Source organism: Megascapheus bottae, chromosome 5 (genome assembly GCF_031878675.1).
Source record: "Megascapheus bottae isolate mThoBot1 chromosome 5, mThoBot2.hap1, whole genome shotgun sequence".
NCBI lineage: Eukaryota > Metazoa > Chordata > Mammalia > Rodentia > Geomyidae > Megascapheus > Megascapheus bottae.
In genome coordinates, this window is record NC_143513.1 from 59599382 (window position 1) to 59620610 (window position 21229).

The 21229-nt window shown below is 39.9% G+C and overlaps 1 protein-coding gene across 1 annotated transcript in view; it reads left to right on the top strand.

Annotated features, from left to right (window-relative positions):
* Positions 1 to 2181: 2181 nt before the first annotated feature.
* Positions 2182 to 21229, top strand: part of Met (MET proto-oncogene, receptor tyrosine kinase) — a 115495-nt gene continuing 96447 nt past the window's right edge. Inside the window, exon 1 of the mRNA XM_090333188.1 lies at positions 2182 to 2291. The gene's annotated coding sequence lies outside the window, so the exon portion shown is untranslated. The remainder of the gene's footprint in view (positions 2292 to 21229) is intronic.

Sequence of the window (21229 nt, forward strand, 5' to 3'; positions counted from 1 at the left end):
TTGCTTTGGTAAACTGATATCTCCTTACTTAATAAATCAAAATGATACTTTTCAATCCAGTTGTAAAAGTGAATTGCAATTTGTCAGTAATTAAAAATGAGGAGAATGTATAAATATATATAATGGATTGTTCTCATTTATAATTTGTCATTTTCCAGTTTGCTCCTCTAAGTCTTTCTACAACTTTAATTGTAATTTTTTAAAAGTATTTTTATCACAACACTCAAACTCAGAAAACCTGTTAAGGCAACTACATAATGCAATGTAAAAATCCAGTTAACACGTTGCTATGGAAACCAGGAAATAAAAACAGCACTCTAATCATTCATTTAGACAACTATAGCTCTGTGTTTGTGCATGTTGTGTGTGTGTGTGTGTCCTTACCACATGAATATATATACATAAAAATTAAATAGTTCACCTTTTATTGAAAGCTGTTACTGAACCACTGTTATTGTCAAACATAAATTCAGTAGCCTATAAACAGTAGATTAGCACCTCATGGACTGCCCTCAATTAATTATGCCACTCAATGTCAAGGCGTCTTCCTTGGACACCGTTGTTTATTGAGGCATGCCCCTGATGAGGCCATTTGAGGTGATATGATGGACTTGGTTGGGCTTTGAGAACTTGGTGATTCTAATGGACTCTTTATCATCCTAGGTATCTTTATCTGCAAAACGATTAGATGGAGGACTCTGGTCATGGATTTTAAGAACTGAAATCCTTTTGGTATTTGGCAATGTGTTGGGTACATTGGTTGGTTCTTGCTGCATTTTCCTAGTCTTCATGTAGTAATAAATAGTAATGAACCCGCACAGCAACTAACAATAACAAATTCTCTTCCCAGACTTTGACATTACTGAACAAACCTCGATGAGAACTGGGAAAACTCTCAAGTTCCAACAAGGCAATTCTGTATTTTAGGCCTCATTACTTTTGAATATTTACTTTTGGATGTCAGTGTTAATTTTATATATGAAATACATAATAAAATTACCCTGACAAATGAATCCTAATTCAACAAGGCCCCAAACTTTAAACACACACACACACACACACCGCTATTCAAGAATTAAACTTTTGTGTCAGGCTTGCTTGATTATTTGCCCAGTTATTTAATCAGTCTACTTCTGCCTGTGGAAAAAAAAAAAGAAAAAGTTAAACTGAAGCCTCCACGGGGTTCACCTCCTCTGTGTGCTTCCTTCCAGAAATCCGAGTTATTATAGTAAGGGATAATGGTTGCATAATGAAATCGCAGGGACAATTCGTCCATACCACGCCTGTGACAATGAGCTCCTTGTTTGCAACGGCTCACATCCCTGGCCACCCGGGTGAGTGCCCAGCGGCTGCTGGAGGCGTGGGAGAGGCTGCGGGCAGTGCCCGGGGTCCACAGAGACTGAACTGGGAGTGCCCTAGGGGTGCCCGGGGTGGGGTGCGCGTCCTGAACTCCACCCGCCCAGCCGGCCGGGGGACACTTGCTACTTGAGTGCCAGGAGAGGGAGACTAGATCCCGTTTTTCCCCGGGCGGTGCTGGCTTCAGCCTGCCCCGAGTCTGAGGGAGGAGAAAGCTGTCAGCCAGGACGAGAAAACTTCTGCACTTGAGAAAGTTTCACCTCGTTGTCAGGGCGGGGGAGGGAAACGCGACCCCCACGGGGGTCGGGCGTGGCGCCCGGGCGGCAGGAAGGGCGGGGTGCCGGTTTCTCCCTCTAGGTGGTGCCAGTCACCCATCTCAGCAGTCCTCCGACGTGGCGGACGAACAGTGAGGGAGGCAGACAGACGGACAGACACGTGCTGGGAACAGGCGGGCGCCCGGTTCTACGGGCCTGGCTCGAGCTGCCTCCCGCCAGGACGCGCCCGGGGCTGTGCTCACCGGTGCCCGGCTGAGTCACCAGGGGCGGAGAGAGCGCGGAGGGCGGGCGGGCGGGCGGGCGGGACGGACCGACGGACAGACAGAGGGAGGGGCCTGGGCTCGGCGGGGCCGCCGCAGGTGACCCGGGCTGTCCGCCGCGTCCCGCGCGCTTTGTGAGCAGCAGCGGCGGAGCCGGGTGGAGCGCGCGAGCCAGATGCGGGGCGGCAGCTGAGAGGCGGCGCGCAGGCGGGGAGGCGCGCGGCGCGCGGGGGTCCCTGCGGGGCGGGCTTAGCCGCCGCGGGGTCCTGGGCACCGCAAGGTGGAAACTCCAGCCGCCTTCGCATCCCGCACCCCACCCTGTCCCCAGCGCTCAGCGCCTCTGCTTTCTTTGTTCCCCTCAGAGAACCTGGCGGCTGTTCCGGAGGACGAGACCGCCGAGGTGGGTGAGAGTTTGGAGGGCTTCGGAAACGGAGGGATGGGGTCCTGGCGGGGGGACGTGGCCTCGGGCGCGTGGCTTTGGTACTTGGTTCTGAGGGCCACCTGTGTGACTCCGGGGCGCACTGGGGCCCCGTGGGGGCTCTTACGGCTCCCCAGGCAAGTTTCAAGGCTGCGTTCTGACTCAGCCCTTACGGAAAGGGATCGGTCACCCTGTCCGGGGTGAGGTCTCGGGCAGGGCTCGAGCCGGCGAGACGTGTCCTCTTCCCCGGCCCGCTTTATTTGTCTTCCGTAGAGGTCTTCCCCAGAGGGCAGGTGTTTGTGGGGCCGGTCTGAGTTCTTCCTTTCTGCCAAACTCCTGGGGCTTGTGATCCATCATTTTTCTATGGTACTTTATCTCTTTCCTGGGGCGCAGTCGAGGTGAAATAGATTATAACCCGATGTCAGCCGTCTGGCTAGTGCGTGTGCCGACGACCCTCGAATTAAAACACCCCGTGTTAGTACATTGCAGAATTTACTCTGAAGTGTGGTTTCCCGTTTCCTACCTTTTATGTTTTCAAAGAGCATTCTGCTGATTTGGCCGTTGGCGAGGGTTCCAGAGACGCATGCATGAATAGCTAGCTGCCCAGAGGACTTTCCTTATCACGGGCTTATGTTCAAAGGAGCCCTTGGGCAAGATGAAATATCGCTGGACTGTCTCTGGTAAAATAATCAGGATACTGTAATTGCCAGTGGTCCGTGAATATGAGAAGATTGGAAGAAGGGATACTGGAGAGACTATACACTGAATTTTAAGAAGATTGTTCATATTTTGTAGCTTTGGGTGGAGGTTTATTCCGTCACTTCTGTCAGCTAGACACATGCACATTGCCCAGCAAATGGATTCAGAAAAAAATATTTTCCTTTACAGCTAAAGTATTATAGCTGACTAATGAATTTTTTCTGCATGAAGACGATCTGAAAATGATGTACATCGTGTTTCTCTTTGCTATTGGGTCATAAATTGTGGGTTTGTATGAAGAGTGCAAGTGATGTTTGGATTATTTACAGGTATATAGCTTTCCTTTCCAGCTGGAAGCTCATTTGGGCTTTGTTCTGAATAAGTAAACTTCTATATTTGAAATATAAATGAAGAGTTTTAGTCTGGGTCATGGGAAACCTAGAGTGTATGCACTTACTGTTTTATTCTCTTGTAACTGATTAATAACAAAGCAGATTTAGCTTGTCAGAATTTCTTGTAGTACTGAAATTTTTTCTGATGCTGATAGAGGATATGGGGGCTTTAAAATTAGCATTCAGTTTGAAAACTGAACATTGCATTAGCCAGTAGTTATTCACCTATACCTACTTTGCTATCAACAAGATTTATGGCATCTACCAGATGACCTGGCACCTACTGCCTTTTTCAAGATTGCTTTGGGGTTTGTTTGGTTTGGCTTTTTTTTTTTTAAATAATTTGTAGTAGAGGTCCCCATAGATATTTACTAAACACTTTCAGAATTAGAGAATGAGGTTTTTCTCCAGGATAAAAGTGTGGAAAATTAACATAAGCTAGTAAATATGAAAGATTCCAATCTTTTCACTACTTTTAAAACTCTTGTAAGAAAAACTGGCAATCTTCTAAGCAGAAGAAACGCCCATAATTTATAATTCAAATGCCCACATTATTCCCAATTTTTTAAAATCTGTTTAATGAGGCCTAGGCTAAGAAGCACCTTTCGGAAATCACTATCCAACACTATTGTTACAAGCAAGTAGTTCAAAATAGGACTCGTTTATTTTTTTTCTTTTATATATCTATGTAAATACCCCCTAATAAGCATTTCCTCAACTGTGGTCATCTCCAAGCAAAGTGAGTAAGAAAGATTGTCATGCCCTAACACACATATGAAGTGTCACTACACAGTGACACACCCAGGTCACCCATTCAGGTCACTTCCCATCTCTCCTTTTTCCTTATCTCTTTCTTTTGTTTTGGACACAGTTGTTTCTGACCTCTCCAGGCTACTATCCTGGTTCTTTCACTGTCACTGAGCTCAGTAGTTTCTGCAGAGCCATCTCTGCCACATTTCCCTGCCCCTAAGATTTTGATTAGTCTACTATGTTTATTCAAGGGATACCTAATTTCCTTCTTGTGTTCCCCTGAGAAAGAAAACATATACAGCAACTCACCTGCTGGGGAATTGGTTTTCTTGTCTTTGACTGGTGGATGTTGAAACTTGTGTCTTTACCACTAAACCCTAAGGGCAGGGTTTACTTCCTGGGCTTTCTCAGTTCAAGCTAGTCACCTATCAGTAATAAGGGCTAGGTATAGTTACTAATACTAACTCAGAATCACTGTGATTCTGTGTTCTTAACAGACATGGTGTTGCTGCCAGGCTCACATTTGCTTTACCGAAAATAGCAAAGAACTGTACTTTGAGCATCATATGTGCTGGGTACAAGGAGAATATTGTTTTTAAAGGAAGAAATTTAAATCTCCACCCTAGGAGAGTTGATGCTCTACTTGTGCAGCCAGATATCTCTCATGTAAGGTCAAACTCAGGTTCATAATTATTAAGAAGTTATAGAAGTTATTAAGAATTACATAAAAGGGGCTGGGTGAGGTGGCTCACGCCTGTAACCCTAGCTACTCAGGAGGCTAAGATCTGAGGACTGAGGTTCAAAATTCCCCAGGCACTAAACAGTCCATGAGCCTCTTATCTCCAGAAAACCGGAAGTGGTGTTGTGGCTTAAGGGATAGGGCCACTAGCCTTGAGCTGAAGAGCTCAGGGACAATGCCCAGGCCCAGAGATCAAATCCCATGATGGACAAAAAAAAATTATATAAAAGGACGAGGAGAGTGGCCTACTGGTAGAGTGCTTGCTTAGCAAGCATGAAGCCCTGGGTTTGATTCCTTGGTACCACATATACAGAAAAAGCCAGAAGTGGTCCTGTGACTCAAGTGGTAGAGCAGTAGCCTTGAGAAAGCTGACATACAGTACTCAGGCCCTGAGTTCAAACCTGGGACTAGCAAAAGAAAAAAAAAGAATTATATAGAAATTATTCAGTTGCCATTAAGTAATAGGATTTTTGAAAGGTGGAAACCTAAAGAAATACCTTGGACTTTTAATATTGCTCATGCATGTTTCATCTTTGTGGGACAATAAGTGGGATGTAACTAATATTAATGTCATATATTAATGTTTCTTAAGTTACAGACAAGGAAACTGCTTGTGTCTGGCTCAGGCCATCCATATCTGTCCCCAGCCATCCACTAAGGTTGAGTCTTGGAAGAATCTTTCACTGAAGGAAAGGATAGAGTAAATAATGTAACATTTCAAGTTACATTCGAGTCTCCCCTTCCTCTTTCTCCCTCTCCCTCTCTCTTTTTCTCTCTTTTATCTCTTCCTCTTCTAACTGCTCTCCCCTTGGCCTTTCTCACTTTTTATTGTGACACATGCCAAAAATAAAAAATAAGAAGGGTTTCATTCATGTGTGGGGTGTTCTGCTGCTGTTATCAGATTGAGAGCTGTGAGTAATTTTGTAATCTGCCCTCCCATCAGAAAGCCTGTTCTCAGATATCTCTTCAGCTGTGTTAAAACAGTTTAATATAGTCCCCTTGGGTTTTGTTTCAATAAAAACATCCAGTAAAATCTGACTACTTTGCTTTTCAAGGAACAAAATGAAGAAAGTGTTTTTATAAGCTGTAAAACATAATTAAGAAAAAAATCACACGTGTGGATTTGTAGCAGGAGGTGTGTGAGTCCTGTTCAATGAAGAACAATTAACTTTGAGATCACACAACCAGACACATGCATGTAGTTTCTTCTATGGGAGCATAAATGTAGGGTTTTGTAGATTGCTTTTGTTGACTTTAATTTCTGTAATAAATTAGGTAGCTATAGGACCCTATGACCTAGGGACCTATAGAGCCTATAGGACCCTATCTAATAGGTAATGTGTTTCTGATATAAAAAGGATATGGCTAATAGGTATGAAATGGGACGAAGGAACCACAGGTTCTGAGGAAAAGCCAGCTTCCTGCAGTTGAGAATGCAGTCATTCATTCAGAATGATTTGTTGAGTGCCTACTAAGCTTAGGTTCTGACTCTGGTGTTTTGGTGGAGAGCTCTCCGAGGGAGGGCAACAATAAAGAAATGCAGAAACAAAGTGAATGCTGGGCAATGCAAAGAGCTGCAGCGAAGAAGGATAAAGCACTAGAAACTGTCAAAGATAAGAGGGTGGTGAATGGAAAGTCAGATTTCAGTAGTGAGTGAGATCATAGAAGGCCTCACAGGACAGTGTGACCTTCAAACTAGAGTCTTGAAGGAGATGAGGATATAAGGCATGATGCAGCTATTGGGAGGACACCTGAAGAGGGCTCATCTCATCTTGTTTTTTGTTTGTTTGTTGACTTGGGGATTTTGTTTTATAAAATTGTAGAATGAACCGCTCGTGCAGCTAGCTACCAAATCCTTGTTTTGGGGTGTGAGTTCTGAGCAAGGCCTGCTAGAGTCCATAGATGAAGACAGAGAGATAGCTCACACACCTTGGTTTATGGGGTATAAAAGGAGATTCCATGTATTTCTGAATTCAGCAACTTCATTCCTGATCAGAGATCATTCAACAACTTTCCTTATTTCCCTGACCCAGTGGGATTTGTTGAGAATTATCTTCGCGGTCTTTTTGCTCCTTCTGAAGTGTCAAACTAGAGACTGCAAAGGAGTCATTGGCCTGCCTCTTTTTTTCCCTTCCCAGTCTTAAGACACCATGTTAGACTTTCCTCCTTTGCTTCCTTTCTCTATCATGACCTAGCTATGTCTCAAAAGATTATTGGCAAACAGGTAACTTAAAACTAACCAGTTTACTGACACACAGGAACGGTCACCCCTTAGCAACATCCCAGAGGCCCAGGGTACTGCATGATCCCATGTAGTGGTATCCTTTAAATGTTCAAGAGAAGCTAGACATTACCCAGTTTAGAAATATTGACTCAATGTTTTAAAACACTGAACATCCTAGAGACAGAAAGTCTACAGACTGATTAGACTCCAAGAGACTCGGTCATATTGTAAGCCTCAAACATTTCTGCCCTGGATTTCTGCACACCTTCAAGAATTCTTTAATTCAGCCACATGTACAAAACTTCTTATTTTCTATAATTCTCACAATCCACCTCATTGGAAAATTAATCAAGAGGGCATGTTAAAAGGATATTTTATAATTGTTTATTAGCACATACTTATTTTTCTGGAAAGGGTTTAACCCAGGACTTTTCTCATACTAAGCAAATGCTCTAGCACTTGAGCCTTTCAGTAGTTCTTCTGTTTTTATTTTGATATTGAGAATGAATCTCAATAACTTTGCTCATATTGGCCTTGAACTTAAGCTATTCTTTATTTATGCCTTCTAAGTAGCTGAGATGAGTGTCTTTATCTACAATGCTTGGCACCAATATGTGTTTCTAAACTAAAGAATCATCTGCCTATTTCATCCATACACTGAAGCAATCATTCTCTGAAACCTGAATCCATTCTAACTTTATGTGTAAAGTTTATTTCCATCTTCTCGTATTCAAAATAAACTCTTCCTATGGAATATTGGCTTTTCTATGTTTTCTCTCTTTTTAAAAATTTGGATTTGACTAAACTTCTCTAGCAATCAGCTTAGTTGTAGGACCTATTTTCCAAAAGAAATAAAACCTCACAGGTTGTGTGCTAACTTGTTTCCTTTAATCCTAAAAACTCAATGAAGTGCTCAGGCTAATGGCTTGTCACCAGAAAGCTATTGTCCTAAAAAGGAAGATCATGTACTATATTTCTTCCTGGTATTTTTTTTTGCCAAGATTCTTTTTACGATTTTAAATGAAAATATAATAATATATCATAAAACTGCCAAAATCAGATTGGTGCCCTTTTCCTGTTTTGGAATACTCTCGCATTCCCCAATTAAAAAGTTGGAGATGTCACCTCAAGCTCTCAGATCCAGTTTTAAAGTTACATATGAAGGAAGAAAACAGAGAAGGATGGCATTTCAATTCCAAAAGTACTCTAGCTGTACTTGAGGGTACAGAGAATACAGAATTTCTAACTTATAATATGAAATTTAAAAAAATCAAAAAGAGCTTTCAAGGCTGGAAACCTTTGCAATAAGGGGCTGTTTGCAAGACTGAGATGTTGAGTAAATTTGTCTATCAGAGATAGGTCACCTCCTTTGGTGCTTATTCAATAGAGAAAAAAAAAGCCCAGTCAAGTTTTGGGTACTTAAGACAACTCAAACTAGTTTTGAAAATAAATTTTGGCTTTGCTTGGGATCAAACAGCAATCTCCCTGTTTAGTTCCAAACCTAGTGGTGGTAGGGGGGTTGGAGGGGTCTAAGGGAAATTTAATCCATGTGTTTTTGATTCAGTAAGTCTTAAACCATTATCCATAAACTGTATGTCTGTCTAAGCCCTTTGATGTTGAAAAAAAAAACTTTGAAACCATGTCAGGCCTTCTTTAAAATTCCAAAAAACTAGGAAGTTAGTCTTTTTAAAGGGTCACTAGCATCTTCAGAAATCCAGTTAGGTATAAAATCCTGAAATCATCAGGATAAATCAATTGATTTATCTGGATACTTTTTTTCATATATTTTTATTGTAATTAATAGAGGATTACATTATATTCGCCAGATAAAAGGTGCATTACTTCACATACATTGATACCCTTTCTCATGTCTTGGTCCCCATTTCCCTCCCCCCCCATCCCCATCCCTCATCTTGTTTTACCCCTTCCCTATCCAATTTCAAATAAGTAAATACACCTATATCCAATGTATCTCTCTGAATAAATTTATCTGGCACTTAGTTGAAATCCTTACTTCAAGGAAATGATTTTGTCCTCCTTCCTGCTTTTATTGCACTAAAAATGTAATGCACAAATATTTATCCTTTTTTGCTTGGCACATAGTAGGTACTCAGTAAATATTTTCTTGAGTGTTCAATGAATGACATTTTCTTCTGCTCAGAACCCTCCAGCTAATGTCAGTCTTTTTATTCAGTATCAATATCCATCTGTTATAGCTTTGATTAATATCTATTCTGAGCTAGTGACCTGTTTCAACAATTTTTCAGAATAAGCCATCTAACTAAATATATGACATTTATTGAAATTCATTTTGCACCAAGAAGCAACTGCCTTGCAAAGAATTCTGAAAATAGGAAGGAATTTCTAGTCTAATTTGATTAAATATTCAGTTGTTACCATATGCTTTCTGAAAATTTATCCCCCTCCCCTTTTTACTATTCCTGTCATTCTTCCTCCCACCTTGACACACTAACTGCAAGCTCTGGACAGCACAAAAGACAAAGGGTGAATCAATGCAGCAGGGATATCCACAAGACAATATGTTGGAAGTGAACTTTATAACTCTGGAGGGGGAGGAGAGACGGGGAGGGGATGTAAAGTGGGAAAAAACAAGGGAGGGGGTAACAATGTCCGACAAGAAATGTACTCATTACCTGACATTACCCTTAAAATAAAATAAAATAAATTTTAAAGAAAACTGAGACACATTAGGCAAAAAAGATTCATCCCAGGGATGCAAGGCTAGCTAGTTCAATGTATGGAAATCAATAATTGCCACACATCAGCTGAAACAAAGGCACAACTTACAGAATCATTTTGGTAGATGGAGGAAAGGCCTTTCATAAGATCATAGAGGAAAAAAGAGAGAGAGAAGGCCACTTATATCAACAAGCAAGCGAATCAAATTCCAACAGGCTTAGAAAACGTAATGCTATAATCCTAAATTGCCATACTATGGGAAAAGGGAGAGAAACATACTCAACAAGAATACTGGTGCTGAGTTTTGCATCATATTATATGGATGACACACCTTTGAATTCCATTGTGAGGAGCAAAGCACCTTCTTGCTCACTTCGTGTGTGTGTGTGTGTGTGTGTGTGTGTGTGTGTGTGTGTGTGTGTGCGTTTTCTGGTAAGTGAACTTCCTATGTGGACTTAGCACAAATAGGTTGTTTTAAATAGTGGGGGTGGCGGGGAGGGAAATGGAGACCAAGACATGTGAAAGGGTATCAATGTATGGGAATTAATGCACCATCTATCTGGCAAATGTCATGTAACCCTTCTATTAATTACAATAAACATATATGAAAAAAAGAATAAATAATGTGGAAATGCACATGATTTGAACACAAAGTTGCTTTGGAGACTGCGAGAGGCATACCACTGAAGCATAAGTGTTCATGTTTTTCTTGATCCCATGTTGTAGATTTCCCTAACTGCTCATCGTATGTCATCCTTAGAAAATCAAAACTTTTCCTCTACAACTCCTTCCTGACCAAAGTGAGTTGTTGGGACCTGGAGTTTAGCCTACTGGTAGAGTGCTTGCCTAGCATGCACGAAAACCTGGGTTCAATTCCTCAGTACCACATACATAGAAAAAAGTGGGAAGTGGTGCTGAGGCTCAAGTGGTAGAGCTCTAGCCTTGAGAAAGTCCAAGGACAGTGCTCAGGCCCTGAGTTCAAGGCCCAGGACTGGCAAAAAAAAAAAAAGTGACTTGTTTTAGTGAGGCATAAGAATTTAGTTGTCTTAGCCAGGCCATGTGGCGCAATCCTGTAATCCTAGCTACTCAGGAAGCTAAGATCTGAGGATCATGGATCAAAGCCAACCCAAATTGGTGAGATTCTTATTTCCAATTAACCACCAGAAAACCAGAAGTGAAAATGGTGCTGTGTCTCAAGAGGTAGGGCAGTAGCCTTGAGTTGAAGAGTTCAGAAATAGTACATAGGCCCAGGGGTAGGGCAGTAGCCTTGAGCTGAAGAGTTCAGGGACAATGCCCAGGCTCAGAGTTCAAGCCCCACAATCAACATTTTTTTTTTTTTTGCCAGTCCTGGGTCTTGAGCTCAGGGCTTGAGCACTGTCCTTGGACTTTCTCAAGGCTAGAGCTCTACCACTTGAGCCTCAGCACCACTTCCGGCTTTTTTCTATATGTGGTACCGAGGAATTGAACCCAGGTCTTCATGCATGCTAGGCAAGCACTTTAACCACTAGGCCAAATTCCTGGTCATCCATTTTTTAAAAAAAAGGAATTTGACAGTCTTTTATATTTTATTGAGCTAGAGGACAATGGGAAAAAATACATTATTATGGTCTTGAAAAAGATATTTTCTTAGTTGACTCTAAGGCTTTACTGAATACATACATCATCATTAGGCTTGTTTTGACATTTCATTTCAGATAGCATTATATAAGGAGTAACTTTTACAGAACTTAAACACGCCTAACTTTTATTCCCACGGTTTACTACACTGTCAGTAACAACCATGTGCTTGGATAGATTCATGTTTAGATGATTTTTCATACTCCAATCAAAAAAGTTTCAGACCTTGATAAATGAACAAATACCTCCTTATCTGTATATTTGTGAAACTGTAGTTCAATTTAATTGAAATGAACTTCAGGATAGGGAAAAAAAGAGATTTATCCTTGTGGGGGTTGTTTTTAATGTTCTATGTAAAAATATCTCCTTAGCCTTTCTTTCTTTTTTTTTTCTCATTTTCTTTTTTTTTCCCTAAAAGAAAAATAGAAAAAAAAATGTTCTAGATAACTTCCCTTGCCGCGGGTACAAAGATACAAATATACTTGATACGCCATGCAGGTTTGGAGGAGGTGCATGGATAGGTAGGTAAAGGAAGAAAGGTGAATGGATGTGTGAAAGGTTAAGCCCATGTAGATTATAGAGTATCCCATGAGGACCAAGACTGCCTACCTTCTAAGTGAGAACAAAGCCAAAATGGAGAATGAAGGGAGTATCCCCCGAAAAGTTTACAAGTAGGGAACTTGGTTCTAAGATAGTGGTACAGAGAGATACTATGTCCCCATAGAAAGGTCAGAGGTTATTGGAGTTACCCCTTCATAAGACACTGTGGGATGCCAGGATCTCTTTGGTTCCTGGCTGGAGACGCGAACACCTGCTCTTCCAATTGTCATCTGTCCTTCACCACAAAATATCACTAACACTGATAGACACCATACCTGTGAGCCTCCAATTAGCTGACTCTTGTGTTTTCTTGTAGTAATGCAAATCAGATTAGTACAGTCTATCAGGATCTGTGAGTCTGGCCTAATCTTAGCTATTAGTAAGAACAAAAAAAGTATGAAGCAGAAAGAGAAGGCACATTTATGTGTTGTAGCATGTCCTTAAGCACTCTTATTGTCTATTCTATGAACTATTTTTTGTTTATTTGGGCCAATTTTGTTCTGGCAGTGCTAGAGATTGAACTCAGAGCCTTGATCTTACTGGGTAATATTTGCAGTCTTTATTATCTGCCTCTCACTCACTGTATATGAAATTTTAATTTTCAGAAGAGTTGATATTGCTAAAAGAAAAACCAGACACATTTCTAAATTTTTACAACACTTTCATGACTAGAATTATAATGTATACATTACTGTTAGGACCAAAATTTAACCCCCTAAATACTAGATTCTTAATGATTGTTCCTTGAGACATCATATATTTGTCACAGTGAATTAAGATTTCTTTGAGGATATCATCTTGAGGCTTTTTTTTGGGCTTCAACTGCACAGAGTTCATGCTACAGAGTGACAAACATATAAATTATTATTATATATTATATAAATATGTTCATATTTAAACACAAACTCACATAGTTATCTAAGGATTTGAAGATAGTTCATATCACATCCTGCCTTTTTGCTCCTCCAAGTGTCAGAATTAAGCATCTGTCATGTGATAGCAGCCTAATATTTAAGCATGAGCCTCTCTTACGCCAGCTAGAAGCCATACTCTCCAAAGGGAGTGCATAGTCTTATGGCTATGTACTTAATTCAAAGACAACAAACAAAACCACGCAGTATGCAAGGTTCAGAACATTACCTTAGCTATTGCACTGAAGGATGTCAAATAGAGTAATAAATTTTTAAATTCTTTTGAAATATATAGACTGTCAAAGCTGATGGTTGACAGATACTGTCAACTTTGACAATTACGTGCTCCCTCCAAATAAATGAATATGCATTTTGACTTTTCAAAAATACCTTTTCTGTCTTGTCAAAAGTAATATCATTCTAGATTTTTTTTTTTTTGCCAGTCCTAGGTTTGAGCTCAGGGCCTGAGCACTGTTCTTGGACTTTCTCAAGGCTAGAGCCTCAGCACCACTTCCGGCTTTTTTCTACGTATGTGGTACCGAGGAATCGAACCCGGGTCTTCATGCATGCTAGGCAAGCACTCTACCACTAGGCCAAACTCCCGGCCCTCATTCTAGATTTTATTTCAGTCTCACTACCACGTTCTTGGATTGTCCCTTGAAATTTATACACCAACGTCCAGTGATTTTGAATATTCTTCTGGTCTTTGCAGTGCTTACAGATTGTTCTTTAAATCATCAGGAAAAGTGCAGATAAAACCTCAGACAGTTTCATTAATGACAATGAAATGTGGCAGCTCTTGAATCTATGTCATATGTTGATTAATTACTTTTCAAATGTTATTAAAGTTTATAAATGAATAACCACTCTGGTATTCAGGATCAAGGCACTCTCACAATTCCTAAGTTGGTTTTAATTTTCAGTTAAATGATCATTATATCTGATTTATTTCTTTAACATCTTTAGACTGAGTTTGGAATAAAAATAATCAAACAGTGGCATTTCCTCTTAATAAAGTCCCATAGACCTGATGAATTATATAAACATTGCAAAGAATTTTCTAGAAAGATCATAATCATGTAACCACTTAATTTCCAAGTCTCCTAACTTTCATTACTCTTGTCCACTTCTTGGTCATTCTATTCAAGTCTCCTTCCATCTTCATCCAAGAAATTCTCTTCTAATCACCACTTCATCATTGATACAGTTGATAGATATTTGATTTCGCCGAGTTCTCCCATAAATCACACTACATTCCGCATTATATTTCTGATTCTTCCCTTCTTGAAAATCCTCTTTATATTTTGCAAAACAGCTCAAACATTTCCTCTTACTTTTTCATATTTTCTGCTTAGGGTATTTTAATTAATGCTTTAGAATACAAGTTGAATATACCTTATATAAAATACTTATTGCATATTTCAGAAAATTTCCACTTTGGAAATAATGCATACGCTTTCCTTATTGAACATTCCTAATCCAAAAATTTCAAATCTGAAATCTCCATACTTTGAATTGTTTTGAGTTTGTTGGTGCTGAAAACTTTTCAGATTTTGGACTCTTTTGAATTTGAGGTTTTCAAATTGGGAAAGCTTAACTTGCATAAAATTTAGATTCTGTCCTTATATTTTTAAAATTAATTTTGTGCGTGTTCAAAGAACTTCATCATGACATTTTCTTTCTCTTTTTTTGTGGGTCATGGGTCTTGTACTTGGCCTGGGCACTGTCCTTGAGCTTTTCAGCTCAAGGCTACAACCCTACCTCTGGGCCTGGGCATTGTCCCTGAGCTCTTCAGCTCAAGACTACCAATCTATCCTCCAGCCAAGCCCCATTTCCCATTTTCCAGAGGTTAATTGGAGATAAGAGTCTCATCTCCTTTTGTGCCTGGGTTGGCTTTGAACCTTGGTCCTCAGATATCAGCCTCCTGAGTAGCTAGGATTAAAGACATTAGCCATCACACTGGCTATTTCTTTCTATCTATATGGTCAAAGTCTTCATCAAGATCTTTTCCCATGTATTCATTTTGATGGCTATTCACTTAACAGATGCTTTCCAAGTACGGTGTAATGGCAGCAATCTAGAGGCTAAAACTGGAACTCAATTTGGAGAAAGATACAGGTAAGTAAATTACAAAACAGTGTGATGGTGGCTAAGTAAAAAGAGCCAGTTTAATGGCTAAGCATGTGGGAGAGTTCCTGTTCCCCTCCCAGAAGTTATAATCATTGAAGAGAGCTTCCCAGCAGGGTCATCTAATATGAAACTAAAGAAGAGAGATACCTAGGTGAATGGAGGGCTAGAATGTTCCCAAAATTGATCCATATGTACTAACACCCAGAAAGGGTAGGCACATAGTTTGTGGTCCTAGGAACTCTCAGAGGACAGAGTTGTTAGTAAGATAATTGTAAGTAAGTCTAAAGATTTACACAAAAAAATTGTGCAGAACTTTTAAACTTTGTTAAGTAGGTGACTTTTTGTTCAGCAAAGAAATGGCATATCAGGTTTTTAATTTAGAAAAATGTCTTTGGCACATTGTGGAACAGATTATCAAATCAAGAGCAGAAATAGACCAGCTAGGGAACAGTGTAATTATCCAGGCAAGGGGCTCTGAATGATGGGTATCAAAGCAGATAAACAGTAGCTATATCCAAACACTTGTAGGTGTTTCTAGGAGGATATCTGAGAAAGACAAGAGACTGATCATGGAAGCACAGGTTTCATGAATGAAAACTGAGGAATGTCCAATTACTCTCTTTTTGCCTGATCTCATTCATCCACTTCTCCCAGCGTGTTGATGGCCCCAGTACTTTATTCTCCTCTGCTTATTCTCCGGACTCTTCCTTCACGGTCTCAGCTAGTCTCATGCATTTTCATTGCATCTTAATATGCTGATAACTTCTTAAGCCTATTCCCAATCTCCTCCCTTAACTCCAGGACTCAAACACCCACTAGACACTCTCCATTTCCACTTGGATGCATATGCAATATTCCAACCCCAAATAGAACCAAACTGGCATCCTCACATCCCCCAAGATATCTGGGTCTTCAAAAGACCCTATTGATGGTTCTTCCATCAGTTTCTCTCAGCAGTATCTGGTAGAACCAATAAAAATTCCAAGTTTTTGAACTAAGCTTGATTCCTTTCTTTCTCTCCTACCTTCTATCCAATTCTCAAATTGGATTGCCTGTCTTCAAATTATAACCAGAATTCAGCCATTCCTATCCTTCACCTAGATTGTTCCTGAAGCCTGCAGGCAGGCCTCACATATTCACATTTGCACGTACTAACTCTATGCCACCAGCACTTTTCCTACATACACTTAAGGCGATTCCTTCGAGCATAAATACCCTCCTACCCATTTCACACAGACAAAAGGCATAATCTTGTGGTAGTTCACAAAGTCCTCTGGCTCTTTGCCTTCTCTGTACTCAGATATCAGTTCTCATGGTCCAGGCTGACTTGCTCCTTTATTGTGCCTCAGACTCTCCAAGCATGCTTCAAGTATTGTTCTTCTTGCCCAGGTCTAGGAATCTCTTTTTCTATCTCAGATAACTGAGTCATTCCCTCCTCTAACTCTTGCCTCAAAGATACCTGCCCTGTTTTTCAAAGCTGTGGACATTTCCCTCCAGACAGTTCTGATTCCCTAACCTTGATTTGCCCCCCAAACAACACCTACCAACTTTTATACACTACATGACTGACTTACTTTTGTGTAATGTCATATGCATCCCCATGCTAGTATGTTTCATATGAGTAAGAATATTTGTCTTGTTTAGTGATGTATTCTAAGCATCTGCCATAGAGTAGGGCTTTAATAAACTTTTATTGAGTTTAATTTAATATCTTGACAAAACTGATATTGGGAAGGTCGATTGCTTTACACCTTGGGGATGAAGATGGGAGGATATATCCATTTAGGAGTCTTCATTTTGCAGTTAATCCTCTCCCTCTTGCATGGACCAGTGCAGGGGACTCTTGGCTATGTAGTGTCTTCTGCCTTCTGAATCCCCATTCCAATATGCTCACCACATGATTGATGTTGCCTCTCTTAAAATTTCCTCAGGATAAATAAAATCCAGACTCTTCTTCCAGACTTTTAAGATTTGCTGTGATTCAGTGATGTGGCCACAACTCAGCCTGTACTTTCATCCATACCAGCCTAGCTAACATAGCCTTCATAGCCAGTGTTGCTTGGTGGACACCCCTGTACATTGCCCTGCAGGGCCGGGGTATGAGTGCTTCTTACTCAAAGTGCCTGAGACTTAGCTGAGGAATTCCAGGTGACCAATGAGTCTCAGCTCCAGCTGGATTTCCTCTCTGAAATACCCCCTAGACCCTCTTCTCTCTATTCAGCTAGCTCTTCCAGCCTCTCAGCTCCACATCCTCTCAGCCACTGGAAGGTGGAAAGTGGGGGGTAGAGGCCCCCAGTCAAAGGGTAATGCATTTTGTCTTTGCTTCTCCTCTTAAACTCACTTCCTTCAACACATATACCCTGCATGTGCAGGCACAGATGCACACATGCACACACACACACACACACACACACACACACACACACACACACACACACATACACACACACACAGTGCCCTGAGTTATCTTTCCTTCAATGATCAGTTATATAAATGCAATGCTGAGCACAGTGGTTTCAAGTTGTGCTAACATTTTGGATTATTGATTTCTTTTTCAAAGTTTAGGAATGTTTACTGAGTTTAAGATATTGGATCCTGTACTTATTTTTTCTGTACTACCTTATTTTCATGAGGATTAGATGGCTGGTCATTCTCTGTGGATTTGAAAGTATTTAAATTTTTTGTAGAAAGTTTCATTTTGTTCATTTTCTGATTAACATATTGATCTCAGCACAGTTGCTGTTTATGCACCTGTAGTTTTCTTCCCACATAATTGTATTGTGTTTCATCCAGGATTGCTCATCTATAGAGAATGGCAATCCCTTTCATTCACAGTACTCTCATGATTTCTTTGCTTGCTCATGTGATTTGTTTTGTTTTCTTAAGGAAGGGACTCCTAATAATAGCCCAGGCTAGTCTCAAAACCTACATTCTCCTAACTCAGCCTCAAAAATGCTGGAATTACAGACATTTGCCACCATTCCAGTTATTCTCATGACTGCTAACCATTCCCATTTACTTTACCTAAATGAAAAAAAAAATGTAGACTGACAGAATTAACTTCCAAAAAGTGTTCAGATTTCCTAGGCACCAGTAGCACCTGCCTATAAATTCTAGCTACTCAAGAGTCTAAGATAGGGAGGATGGCAATTCAAGGCCCACACTAGCAGAAAAGTCTGTAAGTTACTATCCTCAAAGTAACTAGCAAAAAGCCAGGGCTAGAACATTGACTTGAGTGATAAAGATCCACCAGCAGAGCTGGTACAAGCTTAAGGCCCAGAGTTCAAACCTCAGTGCTAGCACTAAAAGCAAAAAACAGAGAGTGAAAAAGACAGACTAAGTTCATTTTCAGAAGCAAAGAATAGGTGTGAGCAAAATAACTTTCAAAAATGTGTGAAGGGGCCTGGAATTTGGCCTAGTAGTAGAGTGCTTGCCTAGCATGTATGAAGTCCTTGGGTTTGATTCCTCAGTATCACATATACAGAAAAAGCCAGAAATGGTGTTGTGGCTCAAGTGGTAGAGCACTAGCCTTGAGAAATCTCCAGGACAGTGCTCAGGCCCCTGAGTTAAAGCCCCAGGACTGGCCAAAAAATAAACGTGTGAAAATGGTGTTACAAGGAAGGCCCTACCTCATTCAACCATCCTAGGCTTCAGAGAAAAAGCAGAGACAAACTTTGGCCTTTCACATCTCTCCCCTAAGTCTATCTTTCCCTGGATGTCAATTTCTTTTTATTTATGTAATAACCACCATGATAATAATAGGATTCACTCACTTTCCGCATTCCTTCACAGTCATTGGCTTCTGTGTTAGGTAACCCTGGGGAAATGGATCAGTCTATATCCTGATGTGGAGAGAAACATCTGTAATCCTATACTCAGAAGCCAGAGCAGGAAGACCTTCAGATTAGCCTGGGATGAATAGCTAGGCTCTGTCTCAAATCAACAGAAAAGAAGACAAAGGATTTGCCCAGTCGAGAGCACAGTCTCCCATTTGGAAATATGGCATGCCTTATGCCAAGGACATTTTTGTTCCCTAAGGAGAAAATGTCTGATTCATTAGTGAGTAATGTGTCAGCTTCCTCTCTAACTTGTCTCCTTTAGTGTTTCACATTCTTACTGTTCAGGATAGTTTATCCTATCCAAACCCTGTGTTGGACTGCAACAGGAAAAGATTGCTAGGTTTATTTTATTTTAATTTACATACATAGAAAATGGTTCTCAAATGTGATTTGGAGGTTATAGTCTTCCATATCTTAGGCTTAATTGAACAGAATCATGTAGCAGGCCTTCTACACACTGAATTATAAACTTATTCTTATCCATTAGGCTGGAAACATGCTTTAGATTTCAAGCATTTTAGCACTTTCTTAGCAGAGGCAAATTCGACCTTCACATTTTCAAGGGTAGCGAAACATTCTTGTCTGACATGCAATTTATTAATGGAGCAAATGCCTGTCCATCAATCAGAACGTTGACAGTTCAATGAATTCTCTGAATGGTATTTTTTTACAATATGCACAATAGTAAAACAAATGTCCATTTATCCTTCTGTACTGGAAGTTGAGTGTTTTCACCATTCTTAAAAGGGCAAGATGTTTGCTAACACATCATGTATTTGCGAAACATAATCATGAGAATATAACGGCATTGTATTCTTATTTTTACTCTTATTGTATCAGAGTTGGATGATGATCTTAATCGTGTATTACAGCTGGAAATGTACAATTGGCTTTTTTATCCTTACATTTTCAAATTTAAACATTATTAGAAAAAGGCTACAATACTAGTTAAGAATCTGAATAGAAGCATTATCTCAAAACTAGGCATGGTAGTATACTTTTGAAATTCTGGCTATTTGAAAGTGGGACCAGAGGATTATGGTTGGAAGCTGGCTTAGGCAAAGTGCACTCCAAATCCTATCTGAAAAATATAAGAACTGGAGATGTAACTCAAGTTAGTGCTTGCCTTGCTAGTACAAGGCCTTGAGTTCGATCTTCAACATGGATAAACAAAGTAAAACATTATCTCTTGCAAAGAAACATTTCAGGAAGCAGTATTTAAAGTAGCTGCAAGAGCATTAGTTATAACACATGCAAATTATTCTACTACCAAATTTAACTTATTTTCTTCTATAGCAACCTGTATCTGAATTTTTAAAGAAGAAAATAAATATGCAGGAAAATTTGTTCTTACCAATAAAATTTACAAATCTTAGAACACTTTTTCTGTTTTTTAAACTCCATGGCATGCACAGGCTGCTACCTAAAGTACACATTTCAGTTTAAAATGTAAAAATAAAAGAATATTGAGCCAGTTCTGGTGGTACAATCCTCACACTCAAGAGGCCACGAATTTGATGCCAGCTTGGGATACATAATGAAACCCTGTCTCAAACAATAAATCAATCATAATAAAGAATAAATAGGATATATAAAGAGAATAAATGGTTTCTACTCCATTTCACATAGTTTTACCTGCATATAAGATTGATAACCACCTGTAAGGATCAGTAAACCTATGATCACTTTTTAAATAGCATGTTTTAGGTACACAGTACTAGAACCAAAAGACTTTTTTAAAAATTATATCCAGTTTGAAGTATGTACATAATACAAATACCTTAAGACATCTGTTGAAAGGTTTTAGCAAATCTTTTCAATCTGAGTTTTCCTGATAAGAAAAAAGAAAAAGAGGAGCCAGGAATTTGGCCTATTGGTAGAGTGCTTGCCTAGCATGCGTGAAGACCCGGGTTCAATTCCTCGGCAACACATACATAGAAAAAAGCCAGCAGTGGCACTGAGGCTTAAGTGGTAGAGCTCTAGCCTTGAGAAAGTCCAAGGACAGTGCTCAGTCCCTGAGCTCAAGCCCAGGACTGGCAAAAAAAAAAGAAAGAAAGAAAGAAAAAGAAAAAAAAAAAAGAAAAGAAAAAGAAAAGGAAATGTCCCTAAATTTCATCTACTTACTTTGAACTAAAATTGCTGTTTAAATACAGTTAGGAGACACATGCAACCTAAAACAGTTTACTGTTTGAAATTTAAATTAAATTAAAATCTCAGTGGGGGATGTGAGCTTATTCATTTTTTTGAAGAGGTAAACTAATGATTCTTGGGTATTCCTCCACCTCATATGAGAAGCCTTTACTTTGACCTCAGTTTTGG